The following is a 4,813-nucleotide window of genomic DNA, read 5'->3' on the forward strand; positions in this document are numbered from 1 at the left end:
CTAACTGGCCACCAGGGCCATTGTCTTCTGACACAGCCTGGCCAGGAGCCCTTCCATCTGCAGAAGAGAGTTCACACCTTCGGCTATCTTCATATGAGTGTATCTAATTTCCTTAATAAACTCCAGTTTCAAGTATTCTGACATTTGGAAGGTTTTACAAACTCGAAAAATGTTGCCAATGATGTCTTCTGGTGAATAGCCAAGATGCCACAGGTGAGCGAGAATCTGTAGGCTTCGTCAGTATTGGCATTCACACAGTGCTGGATCATCTCCTTCACCATGAACACATTCTCACTGTTAATGAAGCCAAATCCTGAGAAAGTAGACTGCAAGTTGTTCAACACCTGCCGCATGTCTCCCTGGGCGGTGAAGATAATGGCTTCAAGACCAGTGTACTGCACATTCTCCTTCTCAATCATGTTAATTAACCTGGTAAGGACCTGGCCATCAGTCAGCTTTGTGTAGCGGAGGACAGCGCCCCTGGACTGAATGGGCTCTATGATTTTAGCTGAAGCATTATAAGCAAGAGCAAAGCGAATTGTTTTGGAGTAGATTTCCATGGTTTTCCTCAAGGCTTGCTGGGCTCTATCAGTCATGCTGTCTGCTTCATCTAGGATGACGATCTTATGTTGTCCTTTGGGAAGGGTGACTTTCTGTTTGGCAAACATTTTGATTTGTTTCTCACAACATCAATGCCCCTGTCATTTGAGGCATTGAGTTTCAAAACAGCATCCTTGAGAGCTGGGCCCAGAAGGGCTCGTGCCAAACACAGGATGCTTGTAGTTTTGCCAGTTTCTGGGGGGCCAGCAATGATAATATTGGGCATATTCCCTTCTCGTGCAAAGACTTGCCAGTTTCTGCAGACTTGGCAAGGCACAAAACAGGGTTGGCTAGATGGAAACCACGGGCCTATCTTGTGACCCTATTATGCTATCTGCAGTGGACAGGCTAGTGGCCTAGTCAGACCAATACTTCTCTCACAGCAGCTCGTAGTGGCTGGCACTGCTGGGGGCCTTGCTGGGGATAGGGGCAGGGTCCTGGACCCCGTACTTGGCCACCCCACTGTAGCTCTCCTCCACCTTCATTCTCCTGCTGCCTCTTACCACAGGCCAAGCTGAGGGCCCCACCAGTGCACGAATCTGTGCACTGGGCCTCTAGTATGCATATAAGATCTTTGGTTAATCTCTTCCCGCCCTTCCCCTTTCCCCCTTCCCTCTAAGATTCATCAGTCTGTTCCATGTTTCCACGCCTGTGCATTGAGCATCTGCCCCCTGGTGGTCAGTGCATGTCATAGCCACCAGTCAAATGGTCGCTTAGGCTTTTATATATATAGATTACAAGCCATACAATAAAATAAGAATCCAAGAGTTTGTGCAAATGAATGCATGGATAAATGAATGGATAAACAAGGAAAAAAGAAAGTTCTTCTTTATGGCAGAATGCCAACTAAAAATTGTAGGAAGAATTATGGATTTGGAAAATTATTTGACAACCCACATAACTGAAGTTATATCAGACGAGAAACACCAATGGATGTTAAAAGTAGTGGGTGTTGAGAAACAGGATACATACACAGTATCAGAGTAATTCCCCATAAGGCATTTATTAACTACGAAGACAAAATAGTAGTTTCAAGGACTAAACTTGTCTCAGGATTTCAAGTCTACTGTCCTTGGAATGATAAAACCCAAATTTCTCAATAATATCAGAAAGCTGTTTGACTACCTTAACAAGAACATCTAGGCAGATAGGTCACAACAAGATAAGAAATAGATTCAGTTTTAACTTCCTTCTCTCTCTAGCAAGGCATACTGCTAGGTCAGGACTTGCCTTTTCCAAGCACTTTGTGGATCTTCCATCCCTTAAAGGTGCTTCATTGACTACTAAGTGAGCCTGGTGGCGTCTGCTTACAATACATTTTCTAGCCGAGGCTAAGTTGAAGATGGACTTCTGCTCTCTGTTTTCCCAGGCCTGTCATCCTGGGACCGGCTACCGCCTTGGTCCCAGCTTTCATCAAACTCCCTGCTTTCCCTTCCAGAGAGCCTGCTGATGGTTCTTCCCCACTGCAGCCCGTTGAGCATTTCCATCTGAGGGTTCCTTCCCAGCATTGCTCAGGAAATTTCTGTTTTTCGAAATTCAAATTCTAAGAAAAATTTGTTGAAAAATGAGAAAAACAGAAAAGAGCTCTATAAGTCTCCTGCAAGAATTAAAGCTTTGCGAATAACACCGAGATATTACTGGTTTGAAGGAATCTATTGAATCCCAATGGAACGTGAGAACAGGAAACACTGACACACAGAGTCCAAGGGAAGGGTGATAGTTTTGAAAATCAGGACAGGCACAGGCAGACAAGAGCAGTCAAGATCTAATCAGTTGACTGTGCATATAGCAATTACCATTATAAGTGTGTTTCTGGCCTACCTGCCTCTCATGGTGAGTAATTGTTGTAAATAAAAGATACATATTAATGCATATTTTATGCATAGTGTACTTAATACAAATTGTATAAATGGTGTTCTTTAAAAAAAACCCACAAGTTTTGGAAGCAAATATGTCCTAAAATTGGCAATTTCAACATATTCTCACTAGTGCTGTTAACCTAGTTAAACTCTTTCCAGGATATCTGAATGCTACAGTGTTTGAATATTACATAGTAATGTTTGCTGGTGTTTTCTAGTGTTTGAATATTTTTGTATTCAAACTATGGCTTTTGTAAATATTAATAAAATTTATATTTATTTATTAAACAAAATTTTAGATATCCATAATAATGAGTAAAGAATATAATCAATTTTAGAAATACTTAAAAGAATAACTTAAGATTTGGGGAATTCCTGAAAATTCCTGAATGTTCTCATTTTTTCTTCCTGAATCCCAAAGATACTATCTGTTGGGAAACTACTGGGAATGCTACGTTAACATTGCTGAAACCTACTGGACAGTCTCCCTCAACTTACTGCTCTGGGTTCTCCATTAAACAATCAATCAAGCAAGTTTCCTTTCAGATTTCCTTTATAAAAATGTTGTCCTTTTTCTATTTTTTAAAAAATGCCTTGTGTGTGTGTTTTTTTAAACAACTTTATTGAGGTATGGTTGACATGTAAAAACCTGTACATATTTAATGTATACAACTCAATGAGTTTGGGGGTCAGAATACACCCATGAAACCACTCCTACCATCAAGGCCATAGACATGTTCACCAACTTCCAAGGTTTCTTCTTGCCATCTTTATTATTATTATTATTATTGTTGTTGTTGTTGTTAGTGTGTGGGTGTGATAAGCACACTTATCATAAGATTTACTCTCTTTCTGGAAGGATTACAATACCAGATATCAAGCTATACTACAAAGCCACTGTTCTCAAAACTGCCTGGTACTGGCACAAGAACAGACATAGAGATCAATGAAACAGAACAGAGAACCCAGAAGTTGACCCAAGTTATTATGTTCAATTAATATTTGACACAGGAGGCAAGCGCATACAATGGAGTCAAGACAGTCTCTTCAATAAGTGGTGTTGGGAAAATTGGGCAGATACATGCAGAAAAAAGAAACTAGATCACCAACCTACACCATACACAAAAATAAACTCAAAATGGATAAAAGACTTAAACGTAAGTTGGGGAAACTATAAAAATCTTAGAAGAATCCATAGGCAGCAAAATCTCAGACATATGTGATAGCAATATCTTTACTGATACATCTCCTAGGACAATGGAAACTAAGGAGAAAATAAACAAATGGGACTACATCAAAATAAAAAGCTTCTGCACAGCAAAAGAAACCATCAACAAAGCAACAAGAGAGCCCACTGCATGGGAGAACATATTTGCCAATGTTATCTCCAATAAGGGTTTAATCCCCCAAATTTACAGGGAACTCATACAACTTAATAAAAGGAAGATAAACAATCCAATCAAAAAATGAGCAAAGGTCCTACTTAAATAGACACTTTTTGAAAGTGGACATACAGAAGGCCAAGAGACATATGAAAACATGCTCAAAGTCACTAATCATCCAAGAGATGCAAATCAAAACGACAATGAGTTACCATCTCACACCTGTCAGAATGGTTATCATCAACAAATCAACAAACGACAAGTGAGGATGTGGAGAAAAAGGAACCCTCATACACTGCTGGTGGGAGTGCAGACCAGTGCAGCCACTGTGGAGAACAGTATGGAGTTTCCTCAAAAAATTAAAAATGGAACTCCCATTTGACCCAGTAATACCACTTCTAGGAATATATCCCAAGAAATCGGAAACACCAATCAGAAAGAGTATATGCACCCATATGTTCATAGCAGCACAATTTACAATAGCTAAGATTTGGAAACAGCTTAAGTGCCCATCAGCGGTTGAGTGGATTAAAAAACAGTGGTACATCTACACAATGGAATACTACAATGCTGTAAAAAAAGAAGGAACTCTTACCATTTGCAACAGCATGGATGGACCCGGAGAGCATTATGCTAAGCAAAATAAGCCAGTCGGGGAAAGATAAATATCACATGATCTCACTCATTTGTGGAATATAATAAACAACATAAACTGATGATCAAAAATAGACCCAGAGACCTAGAAGCATTGAACAGACTATCAAACCTCAGAGGGAAGGCAGAGAATAATGGGGGGTGGGGTGGGGGTGGGTAAGAGATCAACCAATGGACACAGCGGGGGTGGGAGCATGTACTAGGGGGTGGGAGTGGGTGGGAAAAGTCACTGTAGGAAAAGGAGACCTATGTGAAACTTTCAACAATAAAGAATTTTAAAAAAGATTTACTCTCTTAGAAAAAATTTAAGTATACAAT

The 4,813-nt window shown here is 40.2% G+C and overlaps 1 pseudogene; it reads right to left on the reverse strand.

Annotated features, from left to right (window-relative positions):
- On the reverse strand, positions 1–1,085 carry LOC139005287 (replication factor C subunit 2-like; annotated as a pseudogene).
- Between the last annotated feature and the right edge of the window lie 3,728 nt (positions 1,086–4,813).

Source organism: Myotis yumanensis, unplaced genomic scaffold (genome assembly GCF_028538775.1).
Source record: "Myotis yumanensis isolate MYYU_CA2020_CCGP unplaced genomic scaffold, mMyoYum1.0.hap1 SCAF_3, whole genome shotgun sequence".
NCBI lineage: Eukaryota > Metazoa > Chordata > Mammalia > Chiroptera > Vespertilionidae > Myotis > Myotis yumanensis.